The sequence below is a fragment of the Ipomoea nil genome, unplaced genomic scaffold (genome assembly GCF_001879475.1).
Source record: "Ipomoea nil cultivar Tokyo-kokei standard unplaced genomic scaffold, Asagao_1.1 scaffold0317, whole genome shotgun sequence".
NCBI classification, from domain to species: domain Eukaryota; kingdom Viridiplantae; phylum Streptophyta; class Magnoliopsida; order Solanales; family Convolvulaceae; genus Ipomoea; species Ipomoea nil.
In genome coordinates this window covers 6,403,776-6,423,944 of record NW_017616745.1, presented here as the reverse complement: position 1 = coordinate 6,423,944, position 20,169 = coordinate 6,403,776, and the positions used below count along the sequence as shown (strand labels likewise).

General features: G+C 37.9%; 1 long non-coding RNA gene across 9 annotated transcripts; it reads right to left on the bottom strand.

Moving 5' to 3' along the window:
- Positions 1 to 3,686: 3,686 nt before the first annotated feature.
- On the bottom strand, positions 3,687 to 20,011 carry LOC109171339. Of its 9 annotated transcripts, none has more exons than XR_002052580.1 (18): positions 19,793 to 20,011; positions 19,580 to 19,722; positions 19,426 to 19,469; positions 19,226 to 19,234; positions 18,903 to 18,999; positions 18,770 to 18,806; positions 17,425 to 17,563; positions 17,288 to 17,351; positions 17,074 to 17,184; positions 16,936 to 16,994; positions 16,786 to 16,852; positions 16,410 to 16,696; positions 16,277 to 16,345; positions 16,108 to 16,195; positions 15,882 to 16,009; positions 14,706 to 14,908; positions 4,865 to 4,950; positions 3,687 to 3,886 (listed from the first exon to the last, which is right to left on the bottom strand). It is a non-coding gene; the product is annotated as an uncharacterized LOC109171339 (long non-coding RNA). The 9 variants fall into 9 exon arrangements; XR_002052583.1 differs by having other exon boundaries at positions 18,903 to 18,995; XR_002052579.1 differs by having other exon boundaries at positions 19,426 to 19,722.
- Between the last annotated feature and the right edge of the window lie 158 nt (positions 20,012 to 20,169).

Here is a 20,169-nt window from a genome sequence, read left to right as displayed (position 1 = left end):
TTTTTTCTAAATAGCTTCATTCTGACCTTTGATTTGGACAGAATCAATGGATGAGATTAAACTCTATTTTTCACCTAATCAGTTTATATATATATATATATATATATATATATATATATATATATATATATATATATATATATATATATATATATATATATATATATATATATATATATATATATATATATAAAAGGATGAGATCGGGTGTGAAGGACGTTCCAGGTGAAACATGTGGTGAGATCTAAACCATTGATCAAATCAAGATCAACGGCTTAAATCAATGAAAATTAAAAAAAAAAAAAAAAATAGCGCATCTTGAGAAGAAAGAAGCAAAGTGTTAAAATGGCGCACCTTAAGTGTTACAAAGACGCACCTTAATTAAGTGTTAGAATGACATACTTTAATTAAGTGTTAGAATGACGCACCTTAAGTTTTAAAATGTCACACCTTAAGTGTTAAAAAGACGCACCTTAAGTAATAAAATCACGCACCTTAAGTGTTAAAATGACGCACCTTAAGTGGAGAACTTATGCACCATAAGTGTATAACGAACGCATCTTAAGTGTTAAAATGACACACCTTAAGCTTGAAAAAGACACACCTTAACTTTCAACAATAACGCACCTTAAGTTCTAAAGTGTAGAACTGACTCTCCTTTAAGTGTTAAAATAGCATACCTTAAGTATTAAAACGACGCACCTTAAGCATAGAAAATACGTACCTTAAGTTTCAACAATACGCAAAATGACCAAAATGTCACCACAATTTTTTTAGATTCGTGTTCATCCTGGACGTTGATTTTGGCAAGATCCTCTTTCTTGCATTCTATCCAGGGATGGCAATGTGTTAGAGGTGAGAGGATGGTGACGTCCACCACCCAACCTTATATTTTCTCCGTCCACTCGATTCCACTCTCACGCCTGACTTGCATCGAATGGACTTTTTCAAAACCCGCCCCCACTCCCATCGGATGCGGGTGCCCATTACAAGTACCCACCACTTTTTATCTTATTAAATTTTTTTAAAAAATAATATTTAAATTAATTACATATAATAAAAATAATAAAATTCACTAAATATATTAAAGCGTATAAAATAATAGAAATATTCAAATATAATAACTTAATTATTATTTTTTTTAAAAAATAAACTTATTAGTTTACCACTAAAAATAGCAAAAGCTAGCAAGAGTACTTTAAACTTTTATAATTAACTCTATACTTAGTCCTTATTTTACTATTAATTTTATACGTGTTGGGTCGAGTGTGGTTTTAGAAGGGCTTTGTAAATAAAATTCTAATCCAACTTGACCCACAGAGGGTTTACTTTTTTAAGACTCACCTCGACCCACCACGGCAAATTATATCGTGCACCGAGCTTCTAAACGATGTCGTTTTGTTTAATGAAAAGAAACGGCACTCGTTTCGCGCCGTTCCGCAAAAAGTAACTCTTTTATTCAGTTTCATTTTGTATACACTGCAATGCTATTTCAACACAACTACAGTTTCATTTCGATATAACTACAGTTTCATTCGATATTTATACACTCAAATATGTGAAAATGTTATTTAATTTTATTTTATAATACACTATAGTTTCATTAAAACACAACTACATTATCATTTCAATATAACTACAGTTTCATTGCACAATATACCCACAAATATGTGAAATGTTATTCAGTTTCATTTTATATACACTGCAGTTTCATTTCAACACAACTACAGTTTCATTTCAATTCAATTGTAGTTTCATTTGATAATATAAAAATAATACGTGAGACAGTGTTAGTTTAGATACATTGTAGTTTCAGTTGGTAATTAATACACCAAACATGCGCGCTCCGTTAACTGTTACGGCGCACTGTTTCTTTATTTAAAAAAACGATGCCGTTTTTAGACCGCGGTCCATAGTATAATTGCTGACCCACCACCCACTATCACTTAAAAAATCGATCCATACAATATAAATTCGAATTGATATCTGCGGAACGAATTGGAATTACCCTCCCTAATTCTATCAACACTCTCTGAACAAACTTTGTCAATACTTTCTCAAATTGATTGCCAAAATAATAGTGGATGACCAAACCACGAAAATAATACTATGCGACTGCACGGATATTTGTTAGGAGATCAAAGTTGTACGTTTCGTTAACATTATTGTAATAGATTATTAAAATCATTAATTGGTATAAAACTAATCTAATCATTATCAGTATACGCAATATAAACATATCAACATCCAGTACCGACTAATCAAATACACTATTTGTTATTGATGGAAAAAATTGATCCGGAGTATATAACTATACGGATCAATAATCTTGTATAAAATATATAAAGGCGTAAAATAGATATAAACGAGTAGAATCATAATAGTATTGGATGAATTAATAATATAAAAATATTACAGAGAATGTGTTGTAAATGATATTGAATATCCTTTGGCTGGGATAAATAATGGCTACTTATACAAGAAGTAAACTAAACCAATATAGCTAGACATGGCAAATTATTGCATGGACTGTGGTCCACACAATTGTATTGACCATGAATATCAGATACATTTTTAATATATTAAAAGTACATTATTTTTGTACTGAAGATACATTATATAAAATAATGTACCCTTAGTATATTAAAAATGTATTTTCAAAAATGTACCTTACATACATAAATAATGTACCCTTAGTTTATTAAAAATGTACTTTTTTATTTATAGTCCACACAATTGCGTGGACCATGGTCCATGCAATAATGATTGGCTAGACATATGGTGGGCCATAAGACTAAATCAAGATCCAAATGGTGGGCCATGAGACTAAGTCAAAGCCAACCATTCCAGGCCTAGAAGCTGGCTCCGAGTCTTGGACCCTTCTTGGACCGCTGTAATTATATTTTTGGGTTGCTCGGGTTATGCACTCCTAGACCGCAAATTATGCTGTGCAACATCGTTTTGACTAAAAACGTGCGTCCCATTTAAAAAAAAAAAAAAATTCAGGTTCGATTCCCGGCAATAGCATTTTTTTGTGCATAATTTGAATTATATATCCACAACTTCATAACTATATATCCACACATTCATAACTATATATGCACAAATTCAAACTATATATCCACAATGAATGAATAACACAAAATCCAGAATGAATGAACTAAATATCCACAATGAATGAACTAAAAATCCACAATGAATGAACAATATAATGATGTTGAGGGGAATCGAAACTGAATTTTTTTTAATTGGGACGCGCGTTTTTAGTCAAAACGACGTCGTTTTGCAATCGTGTGCACCATGCATGGTGCACACGGTTACACAGCATAACTATTGCTCCTAGACCTGGGTCTCTATTATTGGACCATCTATTTCCAATATATCCATCATCAGTCCCCCACTCTCTGAGTTGCGAGAAGTCGACAACGAGAGAGAGTAAACGTTTGGCCGAATTGAAATCGCTCGAGGCTCCATGCTTGGATGGATGCTTCATGGTTAACTTGAAGATCGAAATATTTTGCTTATTCCAACACCTTTTAAGCTTTTAGCTTTGTGATCCGAGTCCTCTCCGTTTGAGAGCGAGCTTTCCGGACGACGCGGGGTCGCTTATTAGATTTTTATCTTTTTTAAAAAAAAATTGTCGCCTACGATCTTCAACAATGTGCTCTGGAAGGCTCAACGATGTGTAGTCCAATACAAAATAATATACACTTCAAAGGCACAATAATGTGCTCTGGAAGGCACAACAATATGCTCTGAAAGGCTCAACAATGTACTCTTGAAGAATAACAATGTGCGCTGAAAGATACATCAGTGTGCGTTAAAAGGCACATTAGTATACTCTGAAAGTCACAACATTATGTTCTGAAAGGTACAACATTTTGCTCTGAAAAAATTCAAAAAAAAGGACATCAATCAATGACATCATGGACCACTTTTCCAATTAATACAATTAATTGATGGGGTATGTATAGTAGGATGTGTAGGTAAAAAATTAAATGAATGATATGCATATTGGAATAGAAACATTTCTATTTGGTGTCGGCTGCGAATTTCCATATAAATCAAAGGGATAGAAATACTTTTGTCGTTCTCAAAAAAAAAAAAAAAATACTTTTGTCACATCTACTTAATTCAATCAATTATTTTACATACTTAAAATGGTCTTTTGACTATGTGATGAGTTTCAATTCCTCTATTATTAATTCATAAAAAATAGTAGTATAAAATTCAAAATATCCATATTTATTATTATTGTTATTATTATTATATTATATATTATTATCTTGCATTTATTAATGCCAAGAGTCTTATGGATGAACACTTGGAGTTTTTAAAAATGTTGATGTTTGTTCTAATTTTTCTCTTCTTCTAGTTTTTTTTTTTTTTTTTTTTTGAGTGCTACTGACTCTGTTATAATGTAATATTTGTTCATAACTACTTTCTCAACCTACTGACCTACTGAAGCACAAAGAGTCAATATCTCACTACCTCTCACATGAAAGAGCAACTTGGTGCCACTAGATCACAATGTCTTTGGCTCTCTTATTCTTCTTCTAGTTCATGATGTGAATATAAGTCTGCTACTTTTTGAGTGTTCTGGTCTGGATGTAGTGTCTGCTATTGTGTTTTCTATTTTTTTTTTTTTAAAAAGAGATACCACGTCTTCTTTTTTTAATCGACATCGTATCTTTATTTAAAAAAAAAAAAAAAAAAAAAAAAAAAAAGATACAACGTTGATTTTTTAAAAAAAAAATTGACGTCGTATCTTAAATTTTTTTTTTAAGAAAAAAGACATACGACGTCGTATTATTAATTTACTACGTTGCGAAATAACTGATATTGTAGGTAAAAAATAACCGACCTTAAAAGTGTTTTTTTGTAGTGATGTATGAAGGGCAATGGATTAATTGTCGTAGGCCAGGTTTATGTCCCCCATTATGTTGAACCCTGCAAATATGAAAACAGAGATAAATGATGGGTGGATCACATGATTATGGGACCTGATGTGTTTTCCAACTATTTTACCTTTTAAATGATAAAAAGTGTTTAAACTTTTTTTCTAGTGCAGATTATATCTCTAACAAAATTTGTAAATTATTACAAATTAAATAAGCAAAAAAAAAATTGAATAATAATTGTAAGTTTTTTTTTATCGTTACTCAACAAAAAAGTTCAAACTTTAAGTTCATTGTTATTAACCACCCTTAAATATTTTCCTTTTTTAAAGTGGTTTTCGCCTTGCTGGTAGTGTTATGCTCACTTAACAATGATATCATAATCATAGTCCAAAAGTTTTATTAAATTTTCTTAGCCTGCACGTACGAAGTCTGTCACCCAGAAAGAAACACAAACACTGTTAGTTTAATAAGCCACCCTTGATAGTATAATTTGCCCAAAATATGTTGAATAGGTAACGGGTTAACCATACTATATATACACAACCATAGTCACAACCATGCAGTAATGGACAGTTGCCCCGTACCGCCCTATATATATAGGCTCTGGTGCGAAAAGTGCCGTTGGTGAAACATTGGGGATAAATTTCAGCCATAGATTAACTACTCTTTAAAAAATATTTTGTCACTTACGATCTTCAACAATATGCACCGGAAGACACAACAGTGTGCTCTGAAAGACTATGCAGGCACAAAAATGTGAAACAACTATTTAAAAGACTAAATGTAATATAGGATCTTCAACACAAATCATAAACAATCATAAATAGTAAACGAGCAAACAAGATTCAACTCAAATTAGTAATTAGTGATCAAGATTATCTTCGCACTGGCCGCCTTAATCATCAGGTCCAAGTCTAAAAATCCAACACCCCCCCCCCCCCCCCCCCCCCCCAATCCTTTTTTAGGAAGGGAAAGAGTTTCCCTTGATCGGCTTGTAATCTGCAAAGGTTTCCGGATTTGGCTTCTTCGGCAACAGAACAATGGATGTGTGCGTGATAGCTTTGGTGAATTCCCGTCCTGAAAAGTAGCCCCGAACCATGCTGACTACATCCTCCTGAATAATATCCCAGCAAGCCTTATAAAAGGTTCCCGAAAACCCATCTGGACCAGCAGAACTAGTAGAGTTCATCTGCATCACCACCGCCTTCACTTCCTCCACTTCTGGTACCACCGTCAGTAGCTCATTATCCTCCTCTGTAACCAACCAACCGCGGGCCACAATCCAGTCGGGCCAAGTCAAACCCCCCAACCTCCGCAGTGAACATGTGCTCAAAAAAGGAAACAGCCTACTGGGCTATCCCATGTCTATCTTCCAGCCAAACTCCTGCGTCATTTTTAACTCTGTGAATAAACAACTTGCGCCTGCGTTCCTTAACAGTAGAGTGAAAGTAGCATGAGTTCCTATCACCCTCCTGGACCTCGATAACGCGCGTCTTCTGTTACCAAAACTCTTCTTTAATTGCAATTTGTTTTTTGTAAAAGCGCAACACCCTTTTTATATTCTATTAAAGCATGCTCATCGTCTGGGTGCTATTGCAAAATAGCCTCAAGAGTCTAGACACTATCCTCATATTCCCGGAGTTTAGCAAAAATGTCCCTGAATACTGTCCTACTCCACTTACTCAGCATCTTACTCAATCTGTTAAGCTTGGTGGCCATTACAAACATAGGTGCCCCCACAACCGGGGCCAGCCAACTATCACGCACCACCCTTTGGAAATCCTCATGCTTAACCCAGAAGTTCAGAAAGATAAAGTGCTCCGGCGCTACCTGCATTCTCAACAAATCACAAGATATTAAAAGTAAACTGTAGTCAGACATGGCCTTTGATAGATGCAGCACAGATGTTTTGAAAATCGATTCCCATACCGAGTTGTAAAAACAACGGTCCAAACGCATCCATCTGCCTCCCCACGTCTCCCATTCCACCAAGTGAAACAGGAGTCGTAGTAAGTCGCACCAATAAGGTCACTCGCACTGACACACTCGCGAAAATCATTGGTCATCCTATGGGGGTAAGGAAGCCCATCTTTTCTCTCGTCCACACTCAATAAGCAATTAAAATCACCCATTACAGACCAAAGAACACCTCCGGGAACTCTAGAAAAAAAACGGATTTCAGCTTATCCCATAACGGATCCCGGAGACGTCCTTTGGTTTTGGCATAAACAAACGAGAGCCAGAAAGGGGTGAACATAGTAGCATGAGCACATGAAACAGAAACACACTACTAAGTCTGGCTCTCAATACTTACTGCCAAATCATTATTCCAAAAAAGCCAATTTTTATTATTACCAGAACAGAAAGCATTATCAAAGCGAAATCTTATTTTAAAGAACTCGAGCCTATCAGGTGAAATAAAAGGCTCGAGGAGACATAAAATGAAAGGTGAGTGGGACCTAAGCATTACACGAATCCTGTGAGCAGAACCTTAAGAGAAAACCCCCCCTCACATTCCAAACTATGACTTTCATAATAAATCCCGGGGACCAGAAAGCTGCTTAAGCGCAAGGGGTGGGGGGAAGGGGGGAGGTTCCCCTTCAAAGTTGAAAACATGCGATCTATCAGGAGGCAGGGTAGCATATCTAATTTCTTTATCCTCCTGGTCTGTCTCAAAACCAGTGGCCAGAAACCCAAGCATGCAACCTACCTTCGGGACGTCACTATCTGGCAGAGATCCAGGCATGCGACCTACCTTCGGGACGTCACTATCTGGCAGAGATCCCCCCTGCCCCCCCCCCCCCCCCCCCAATTCCTCCACGGACACCTAGGCACAACTGGTGCCCCCTGAGAGTCCACGGAGGGCAATGCATCACTCGGGGGGTACAAGGAGGCGTCCCATCCTCCAAAGGACCATGAAATAAAGGAAAGCTAGGAGTAAAGGAGAACGATACCTGTAGCGGACGCTGAATATCCGTCCGCCCTGATGTAATCGGGCTAACAGCCCCCTCACTGACTTCCAGAATAGGGGGTAAATCCCCTACACTTGGAACTGCCAACCGTATAATGCAATCAGTATCCTCATCTCGTATTGCAGCAAACCCATTACTAGTGGGAACATAAGTCGAGGCTCTTGCAACGCTAACAGCTTGGGCCCCTGCTTGCCCCCAGGCAGTGCTAGGTACCTAAATACCATCCACTACCATGGCCTTATCTTTCAATCGCCTCATTCTGCGGTTATATCTCTTTCTTTACCGAGGGGTCATAACTTGGATTTCAGAGCCTCCAGAACCTACCCCCGACCCCCATTTACGTGCTGATCAACCCCCCAAATGTCTAGTAAAGAATTCCATTTTTAAGAGCAACGATTCAGGTTGGGTATCCTTCACAAAGAAGGAAGGTGAAAGTCTAACCGCAACTTTAGCATATTCTAAGAATTCCGATTTTCTAGAAGCATCATCTTAGGAACATTGCAATGTGGGTCATATCGCAAAGCCGGAGCTTACATCATTTATCATTCAAAGTAGGTAGCGCACTTTCTCATCATTTAAAGCTATCTCAATATGTCAAGGAGAAGGCATGGTACCTCAACCAACTGGGCAAGGGACTACTATTGAAAGAACTCGTTGGGTTGCGTTAGACCGAACTCTAAAAGTCAACTTCAACGGGATCCGGTAGCAGGTGCCCCAGACTTCTGCCTTTTATTCTTTCTTTTTGTATTCCTTAGGGCCCTTTTTAAGGGAGTTGTTTATAGTTCCGGGCTAGTAAGAAACTTTATTGTTAGTTGGATGGGGGTAAGATCTCTTTGGTTGCAGTACATGGTTTAACATCCCGGCTTGTATAGCCTTACGTTAGTTGAATTCCTACGGGTCACAGTATGCGCATTCCCCGTATTCTATGTCCGCCTATTCCACCGGAACCATATTAGCCAAGGGAGAAGGGGTGTCTTAGTCAAATTCCTCGGGAGAGTTTGATTAGCTCCTATTGGGTTCTAGGCCGACGGTTCTATTGACAGCATAGGCTTTGTTTACTTCATAGGAGAGGATTTGACGATCGTAGTATGATGGATTCCCTCTCTGTTACACGGGGGAGTAAGATTTCCTAATCTTTCACCTGTTTACCATTAGGTTAGGTCCTAGTTTCATTCCGTCTAGCGCCTTCAGTTTTGTGCTAAGGTGAGCTCTAGTTCAGTTCCCCGGATTGAGATAGAGAGCCTACCGACCCCTTTACTCAATAAGACTAGTTATAGAAAAAGTCTCTATAGAGAAAGTCAAGTGCGAATGATAGGCTTGTCTTGTCTAAGGCTGACCGTACCTAATGCTTAGTTAGTCGTTTCTCTTTTCTTTGCTTTGAAAGCGAGAAAGATGATGTTAGAAAGCGGTTAGGAGAGCAGGTACAGATGGATGATTGCCCTATTGTGTTAGGCATGGAATTTCTAGACAGTGTGAATGTCGTACCAATCCCATGTGCCAACACACTAGCCATCCTCGGCGAGAAGAATGGTCCCTGCCTAGTACCACTGGCGAGAGAAGGGAGTGTCAAGGCCACGCAGATTTAAGACATGTTGTTGGTGAGCAAAATAAAGAAGGCGCAACCAACATTTCTGGACGCGCTGAGGGAAGAGGCACAACCTACAAAGCAGACAGAATAGCCTAAGCCATTCGGAGACGTGCTGGATGGGTTTGCCAGCCTGAGGCCCAAGAGATTGCCACCCAAGAGATATGTGAACCATTGAATAGAGTTTAGTCCATCAACCGCAAAGCCTTACCATATGGTGGCGTTACCAGAGTTGCGGAGGCTGCTCAAGGAGCTTCATGATGTCCTCTAGTGAAAGTGTTCTAACTGGCTCCTATTCAATAGTTTCAACGTGCGTAAAGATCTCATTAGGAGAACTTAATGTGGATCAAAGTCATTTGTCTAAAGCCTCTGTTGTGGTGTCTAGTTGTGCTTTCTATGGGCAAGGTTCCATCAACCTATTATGTCCCCTTTGATTAGGCAAGAGTTTCAGGGAGGATCCCATGTGGGTATATAAAAGAATTGGATATAGCGCATTTACATCAAATCGTGATATTGATATAGAAAGTGTGCCGCCAGTGAGTGGTTGTTCTGGTCTACTAAGGTAAGGAGGATGTTGAATGAAAGTCAATCCTAGCTCTTGCAGCTTATCCTTAATCCGTTGCTGCTCAAAGCTTAGAGAGGAGCCGGCTACGAATAACAGGAAATCCAACAAAGGAAGATGCTTTGAATAAAATGAAAACCTTATTGATAACAGCAAGCTACTAGTTGGGTTTCAAGGAAGAATGAATGCCCTTGATTCAGACTAGCAATTAGGATATCATCCTCGGACAAAGAGCTCAAAGCCTTTGATTTAATGCCGACTTTTGATCAAACCTTTGGCAGAGCACTAAAATCAGTAGAGACACGAGAATCAAATATTTAGAGGAAGTGATTTCCGTAGCAGACCAAGCAAATCAACAAGGAATAAGGGCTGATTCTGACCCTTCTTCCTTACCTTGGTCACAGGAAAGCTCTTTGATAGATCACTGAAGACAAAGGAAAAATTACTTCATCCATGTAATTATTGATCTCAATTTAGTCATAAGAAGGGAGTGCAAAATTTGCTTTTCCTAGTTCAAACTTAATGGCATTTGTGAACAGGAGCTGAGCTTAGACGATAGCTTGAGCGAACGCTCCTGTTGCTCTCTTGTTGAAAAGAGTTCGAGGGACGAGCATGTTCTCCTCTAAGGTAGTTTTGATCCCAGGGAACTAGTTAAGGCAATCGGGGTTGGCATTCCAAATATCGAAAGTTCAAGCTTTGAACTACATCCACGTAAGGAAAGACCTTAAGAGAGAGAAAATTACATATACATAAGAGGAAGAAAAGAAAGCTTTCGACCTATGCTCCCTCCTAAATCTGAAGACTCCTAAAGGTTCCATGACAGTTTTGGGCACTGAGCCACTCCTTGATCAAAGACTCGGGGATAAGAGTACAGGCAAGTGAAGGGATTGACTAAGCCAATCATGAATGACCACCTATTCGGGGTTCACTTCATTCTCCATTTCAGGTTCTGTTATAGATTCTAAATTGCCTACTTTTGAGATCTGGGTTTAGGGTTTAGGGTTTGGAATTAAGGTTTAAGGTTAGGTTTGGGGGTTTATAATTTAGGGTTTAGGGTTTGGGTTTAAGGTTTAGGGTTTGGGTTTAAGATTTAGGGTTTAGGGTTTAGGGTTTAGAGTTAGGGTTTAAGTTTAAGATTTAGGGTTTAGATTTAAGGTTTAGGGTTTGGGGGTTAAGTTTAGGGATTAGGGTTAATGGTTTAAGGGTCAAGGGTTAAGTTTAGAGTTTAGGGTTTAAGGTTTGGAATTAGGATTTATGGTTCGATTTAGGGTTTTACAGTTTAGGGTTTAGGGTTAAGGTTTAGGGTTTAAGGTTTAAAGATTAGGGTTTAGAGTTTAGGGGTTAGGTTTAGGGATTAGGGTTTAGGGGTTTAGAGTTTAAGATTTAAGGTTTGGAATTAAGGTTTAAGGTTATGTTTGGAGGTTTACGATTTAGGGTTTAGGGTTTAAAGTTAAGGTTTAGGGTAAAAGTTTAGGGTTTGGGTTTAAGGTTTAGGGTTTAGGGTTTGGGGGTTAAGGTTTAGGGTTTAGGGTTAGGTTTAGAGATTAGGGTTTAAGGTTTAAGGGTTAATTAAGGGTTAAGTTTAGGTTTAGAGATTAGGGTTTAAGGTTTAGGGGTTAAGGGTTAAGTTTAGGGTTTGGGATTAGGGTTTAGGGTTTGGAATTAGGTTTTAAAGTTAGGTTTAGGGTTAAAGTTTATGGTTTGGATTTAGGGTTTAGGGTTTAGGATTTAGATTTAAGGGTTAAGGTTTGAGGTTTAGGGTTTTTTTTTTTTTTTTTTTTAAAGGTGCATCTTATTTATAAACAAAAGGAACCGAACAAAGTATCGTCAAGGCCCAAAAGTGACCAAGGCTAACAAAAGGAAAAGGACAAGGCCCAAAAGTGACCAAGTCTACAAATAAAGCATGAGGGCCTAAAAGGCAACAAGTAAAGGAGAAAACTCTAAACTACGAAGTGGGCCCAACACCCATAATGCAAGCAACCTAAAACCGAGTGAAAAGCTAGACAATTCCTGGGCGTCATGCCCTACACAAAGGGTGGGAACGATGCTCCAAAAGCCATGACGGACCAATTCAACCCTCAAGCGTCAGGTCGGTCCCCCGCGGTACAGAGCTCTGCATTTTTATCCGAGGGAACCTATATGACCATCCACAGGAGCAATGAAACCAGCCGCCAAACCCAAACCACCCTCATGCGTTGGACAGATCCCCTCCGGTACAGATCTCTGCATTTTTATCCGGGGGGACCGTGAATAGTCCGCCACATGAGCAATGGTACTCACCTCCACCCACCCTTGAAACCCAGGCCACCCCCGTATGTACAGATCTCTGCATTTTATCTCAGAGGGCTTCAACGGCCCAAAGTTCCAAGCGATGGCTCCCTAACCACTGGTGCCAACATATATACCACCCTTAAGCGTCAAGCCAGCGCCCACGGTACAGCGTACTGTATTTTACCCGGGGAACCTATATAGCCATCCACAGAAGCAATAGCATATATGCTAAGTACCAGAAGCCCACCTCACACCCTCCCAACCCCTTATAGAAACAGCCAGCCAATTCACCAACCTCTAACAAGCACAGATATAAACGAGCAAGAATAAAGGAGCACTCCCACCTCAGAGTGTATGCTATGCATGAAACACACGAATACATCCGGCAAACCACACAGCAACACGCAGAAACAAGATAGGCAAAGAGAACACAAAGCAGAAAGAGAAACCCCCAAAACGAGAAGCCCCCCACGCCCCATGCAAACAAGCCATACAAAGAGAGAAGCTAGATACAAAAGAAACAAAAGAAAATAAAGTACAGTAAATAAAACAAAAGTAAAAGAGCAAGCAGGCACCGCCCTCACGGCGGATCCGCAAAGTCGAAGAAAACATAGGGTACGTCATCATGGAAAGGTTTAAAGATTAGGGTTTATTGTATTTAGTCGAAGAAAACGTAGGGTTTAGGGTTAGGGTTTTGGGTTTAGAGTTTAGGTGTTAGGGTTTGGGGTTAGGGTTCAGAGATAGGTTTAAAGATTAGGATTTAGTGTTTGGGGTTAGGTTTAGGGTTTAGGTTTAGGGATAGGGATTAGGGATTAGGGTTTAGGGGGTTTAGGGTTTAGTGTTTAGGGTTTAGGGTTCAAGGGCTAGGGTTTAAGGTTAGGGTTTAGGGATTAGGGTTTGGGGGTTAAGGGTTAGGTTTAGGAATTAGGGTTTAGAGTTTAAGGTTTAAGGTTAGGTTTAGAGGTTTTGTTTTGTTTTTTTTTTTTTTTTCACACCAACAATTGCATGCCAAGTGGTAATAAGTTGTATTTCTTTTATCATTGAAACGCAAGAGTTCATGACCCAACTAACATCCATAAAGTGGATACTAGGGGATTATAATAAGAATCATGTCGCCGTTTGTCGGAGAATAGTCGCCGTAAATTTGAGCCTCATCAGTACTTGACAATGGAGTCACCGCCTCAGAGTGTTAAAGAATTTATGCCTAATAACAACGTAGTATGGAACTTTTTTTTATTTTATTTTTGGCTAGCATTCTTTAAGATTTCACGGGATCTAGAAGAAGAATCCGACAACGGCAGCAGCTCCGAGAGCAGCAGAGATCTTTAAAGCTGCGGCGCCGCTGTCATAGTCATCTATGGGTGCCTCAGCAGGAGAATCGGAAACCTCATCAGCTGCTGGGCTGCCGACGCTGGCGGGGGATGGAGGTGATGAGGGCTCCGCTTCGTGGGATCCGGCGGGGGAGCCTGCCGAGGATCCGAGGCGGCAGCGGGGGAATCCGACGAAGATCCAGCCAATGGGCTGCCCGCCGACGGAGAGGCTGCATCGGGAGCACCGCTAGCTTTCTTTTGTGCACCTGCCGGTGATGCTGCAGGAGCACCGGTAGCTTTCTTCGGTGCGCCGACTGGGCCGACGGAAGGAGAAGATGACGCGGTGCTGCTCAAGGAGCTGGCGGCCGAGGCCATTCCGGCAACGGCGACGAATAGGAGAGCAAAAACAACAACCTGGTTGGCCATTATTTTTGCTTTCCGATCCTTTGTTATGGCAGTATTTCTCTAAAACAATGGAGAAGGGAAAAAAAGTATAGAGAAATACTGCACGGCCAAAGGGTGGTTTAGAGGTTTACAATTTAGGGTTTAGGGGTTAAGGTTAGGGTTTAGATTTAAGGTTTAAGGTTTAGGGTTTGGGGGTTAGGGGTTAAGGGTTAGGGGTTAGGTTTTGGGTTTAGGGTTTAGAGTTTAGGGTTTAAGGTTTAGAATTAAGATTTATGGTTCAATTTGGGGGTTTAGGGTTTAAGGGTTAGTTAGAGTTTAAGGTTAAGGTTTAGGGTTTAGGGTTTAGGGTTTAGGTTCAAGGTTAGGTTTTGGGTTTAAGTTTAGTGTTTAGAGTTTAGGGTTAAGGTTTAGGAGGGTTTAGGAGTCAGTTAGAGGTTAGGGTTAAGGTTTTGGGTTTAGGGTTTAAGATTTAGATTTTGGATTTAAGTTTAGAATTTAGGGTTTTATTCCAAAATGAATTAGTACACAATTTATATGAAGAACTAATTATGCATATTCTACCTCAAACTCAGTAGGAATAACACCTCTCACAACAACATTATGTGTTGGCAATGGATATTGTGGCAATTTCAGCAAAATGAATAAGATCAGATTAGTAAGCAAAGCTAAAATCATAATATATTGAGGAGATTTTATTACCTCTCCTGGGAGGGCACCCTCCATATGCTCCAACAGCTATCATGCCCAGCCGAGCTTGATAATTCATCCCTACCGGCTTAAAGCATATCTCCCAAGAAAACAACATTTTCCATCAAAACAAATCTTGGTCTCAAGAAGTCAACCATGTCGATAAACACTTTAAGCTGCTTGTTCTGTCCATAAACGGTTGAAACCACGGACACCTATGAGAACAGAGCATTAAAAAAGTTACCTCAAAGGCAATCAGAATATTACTTGACAATCCATTTACCACGAAATCCTTTATTTTTAGTTGCATGTCCCCTAAAATGAAAACTAAAATACGTAGAAAGAATGTCAAATAAAACGAAATGAACAGTAAAGAGATAAACCAGCACACACACACACAAAAAAGCTACGAACATATACAGTAAATATGAAAAAACATACTAAAATACTGTCAATACTTCTAAGGAAATAAAAGAATCAATAAATATACATCTACGAACTTTTAAAATACACATCGAAAAAACTAAAAAATACATAGAAAGAAAGCGTAAAAAACTATAACCATAAAAAGCAACACATGAAAAACATTTAAATGCAAGTAATAAATAAATTTTTTTTTAAAATATAATAAATGACAAAGGTTTTCCTGTTAATTTCTTATCAGTTTCCCTGTTAATTCTTCAAGCTCTTTCTTTTATACCTCCCGCTTAGACTTAGTTCAACCTGCTCAACTATATATAGCATAACATAAAAATATAAGTATTAAATTGTAAAACGAACTTAAAAATACACAACAAGACTAAAAATACGTAGAAAGAACACAAAAACAAGAAACAAAAAAAAAAAAAAACAAACAAACAAACAAACAAACAAAAAAAACAAAACAAAAAACAAAAAACAAAAAAAACAAAAAACAAAAAACAAAACAAAGCATGAACAGTAGAAAAAAAAAAATTAACCAAGAGAAGAGGGTGCAAAATATGAGCAGTAAAAATAAAAAGTCACGAGAACAAAAAATACAAAGGGTTTCCCTGAACTCAAGTATACCCTCTCCACATATGGATCCCACTGCCTACAACACAAACACCAGGCAGATCCCTAAAGTTTGCTACCTAACATAATATACATAGTGGGTCAGCAGTTTTTGAGGATCAAAACAAAACTAAAGCTTCAAAGAATTTTTGATACCTTGGCTTTCGGAATGTGACAGACACGTTGATAATCACTCATCAAAGTCCAAGCCTTATAAACTGCTGGAATTCAGGCCCGGGTTTCTCAACATATTCCATAGCATCCCTCTTCTCATTATTCTCCACCTACAAATACCACACCATATAAGCTAAAATAACCACAGGTACAATATTTGACATATTGAATACCCTATAAATATTCAAAAGCAAAATTAACGATTTACCGGAGGAAGATCAGATAATGCATCCCCTAGAAAGAGCTCTTTACTTCAATTTGGTATCATGCCCTTCATCATATACAACAATGTTTAGCTGCATTCATGAAAGAAAATATATTATCAAGATTGCCAACAACATAGGTTAACATGGAAGAACTAATTATGCATATTCTACCTCAAACTCAGTAGGAATAACACCTCTCACAACAACATTATGTGTTGGCAATGGATATTGTGGCAATTTCTGCAAAATGAATAAGATAAGTAAGCAAATCTAAAATCATAATATATTGAGGAGATTTTATTACCTCTCCTGGAAGGGCACCCCACATGAAGACACCCATGCGAAATTGTGGGAGTTCATATGCTCCAACAGCCATCATGCCCAGCCGAGGTTGATAATTCATCCCTAAAGGCTTAAAAGCATATCTCCCAAGAAAACAACATTTTCCCTCAAAACAAATCTTGGTCTCAAGAAGTCAACCATGTCAACACTTTAAGCTGCTTGGTTTTGCATCTTGTAAGGGTTCTGTCCATAAACGGTTGAAACCACTGATGCCTTGACAAGGAGTCCCACATATACATCAACACCTCCCTATGAGAACAGAGCATTAAAAAAGTTACCCCAAAGGCACACAGAATATTAATTAGAGAAGAATGTAGTTGGAAGAGAAAAGGACTTACAGGCAAAGTGAAATGTTTTGCTTTAAATCCAGTTACTATGAAATCCTTTATTTGTAGTTGACAATCACTACATACCATAAAAATAAAATACATATTAATTAACACACAAGTGAATCTTAATAAGTTTTAGGTTACCATTTTCAAGTATACCTCAAGCCCTCTATAGGTTCCCATGTGTCATAATCTGCACCATAGCCCTTCGAATGTATCTACGAAAATTTGGAAAGCACAACAAGGTTGAGAGAGCAATTGTATATTTGAGGCTTTTCTAAAGAAATAGCAACTCACGGGAATTTCAAAATGTAACTTGAAGTATAGTCCAGGCTTTTTATTACAATTAGGATCTCCATAACAAACATCCAAAAGGGACAAGAAATCTTCAGCAGGCTCATTCCTCACCTGAATAATAACACCACCACAAATTTCATTTAAAAATACGCGTGGTCTAAGAATAAATAAATAAAACTTACAAAAGAAAAGGAATTAGAGAGGATAATGTTACATTTCTCTGGATGGTTTAACCTCAGATTTCACATGCATACTGATTCAATTCAGTCAGCCCATTTCTGCATTTGAAATTTAAGACAAGTTAGCAACTTGTCAAGCAAAGATAAGTTTTCAAAAGCAATTATAACTTACAGTAACCAGATTAACACCACAACCAGAATACATATCAAGGAGAGTCATTTCAGAACTATCCTCTTTAGCTTCTGCAGATTCTGCAACATCCTCTCACTGGAGATGGTAGAATTGGACTCACTAGAAGAAGCTGTAACATCTGCATAAAAATTATGTTCCCTCTTTTAAAATATAATAGTACTAAACTGCAAAATAACTTTGAGAATATACAATGAAAACAAAAAATATGTAGAAAGAACGTTATAATGTTATATAAAAATAAAATGAATGGAAACAAAAGAAGGAAATTAACGCAAAGAATAAATACCCAAAAAATGCAAGAAAAACCAGATTACAAAGTTCAAAAAATAATAATGAAAATCATTTTCAAAAATAAAAAGAACTGAAAAGAGCATAAAAGGCCAAAGGCCCAGTCCTTTTTTTACGGTAAACACTTCAGTCTTGTAAAGAGTTACTTCTCCATTAGTTTGCCTTAAAAATTCCAATTTAAAATCAGGGTCAATCGTTTCTTGGCTTTCTCTAAACAGATCAGCCCATTCAAAGATTTTCCCCAATTTTACCTTGGAATTTTGGGCAATTGGTCTAGAATCCTCTTAGATTGCCATTAAGCTCGGGCACGAATGCACGATGGGATCAAAAGACGTGGCTTGGGAGGCAGGAATGATAGGACTGGGAATGGTCACACTACCGGCAATGTCCTCACCGAGGATGTCATTTTCACCAAGGATTTGGATTAGGTCCGCAGCCGAGACTAAATTAGTCAAAGCCATAAAGACTAATCCAAAAGAAACAAAAAATAGAAATTCAAAAGAAAACACAAATGTTGACTAATTAAAAGATTTGGGGCAGACAATCTGTCACATAGCAGTTGTAAGTCCCAAAAAGGGGAGATTTTGAATCAGAAAATCCACCAAGATAGACCACTATATTGATGGTCTAAGACAAGCCCAATCATTCACCGGTGAGCTTCTGCAAATCCAAAGAATGGTGACCAAAAACTCGGTAAGCCAAAACCAGGAAAAAGAATACACAAAAAATAGCAAAACAACACAAGAATGGGTGCACAGCTAAAGGAAAGGAACAAACACAATAATCTATAGAAAATCACAGAACAAAAAATTGCAAGAAAAATGAATTAGGCAGAATAACCCAGTATAAAAATAAAAATAAAACCAAGCAAGAAAATAGATAATGGGGGCACAAATCGGCCACCCTCGGCTAGAAGAAGCAGAACAACTCCATACCCAAAAGAATGATAAGGAGATCAACACCAACAAAAATTAAATCATTTATATTGAAACAAAAATATTTGATACTCTAAAGATAAATAAAATAATAGCATTACCAGAAATTGCCACCGTGTGTTTCCAACCACAAGATACCTGTCAAAAATGAATCATGTGAGGCCTATAGTCACACAAAACATTTACAATTTTACAGAAATATATTTCTTTGGTTACATGACAGGATGACCATACCTAAGTATGTGATTAAGATTCATCTAGAATCTCCCTTGGATTTTAAGTTCATGCATAAATACACCTCAGTTGACTTACATTCATTCTCCCCATCTTCCTGGGGCAACAAGAAAGAACACACCCAGTAAAGCATTTTTTTTTCCCAAAATACTGTAAATCCAGATGAGATGAGATCCATTATTGAATTATTCCAACTCAGTTTTATACCCAGTATGTAATTGTACCACAATTTCAAATATAAAAAAAAGATTTTTTGCTTTTTGAATTATCTGTTTAAGAAAAAAGATTTAATAAAACATTGCAGAAAATGACAGAAAACTTACCCAAATATACTACAATTTCATTTCATCACCATCCGGTACAGTCACCATTGCAGAAAACCAAGAAATCAGGAAAAAAAATTTAATTAAATAAAATAAAAACGGTAGTGATTTTTTACAACTATACTTCAACTAATTTCTTCCAGGAAAAGATCGAAATTCTTAAAAATAAAATAAAAACAGAAAGATGATGAAGAACTAACATTGTCTTCCTTTCTTACTCTGTGCTTCATATCGGCCAGTCCACCTGTGCTTGAAACCGGCCGGCCGTCAAAACATTACAACAATAAAAATGTGTGAGGAGGAGGAAGAATAAAAAAATAAAAATAAATAAAAAATAAAAAATAGGGAGCTTACGAGATCTAAACGATGGCGGACAGATCTAAAGAACGTCTCCCCGAGAGAGTCTCCGTAGACAATAACCGGCAAGACGGGCCACCGAGTAGGTCGGCGCCGGAAATCGCCGAAGGCGATAAACAAGAACGAGAGAGTGTCTGCATCTGAGCGTAGATCTGATGAAAAGATATAATGTATTGGATTTACAGTAAGTTAATAAACCCAATATTATACCTCTCTTCCATCTGAGCGTAGATCTGATGGCCGGATCTTACAGAAGCAAATAAACCAGCGGTGAAGTGAGGAGAGGACGGCGATGGCATCACGTCCGGCTGAGATCTCTGATTCACGAGGAGGAAAGGAAGAGAGGAGAGGAGAGAAGATATGGAATGAGACTGAGATCTTTGCGATCTGATTTTTAAAAATTTTATTGTTACTTTACGCGACACGCCCGGGTTGCTGGTGTCGTAAATATATTATTAATATTATTACGGAGGATTATTAATTAGAGTTGGCTTTTCGCAATAGACCCGTTAGTAAGTGTCGCGGAAAGTCAATATATTATTTTATTATTTTTACTTTTTGCGATACAAGTAATCCCATTATTTTAA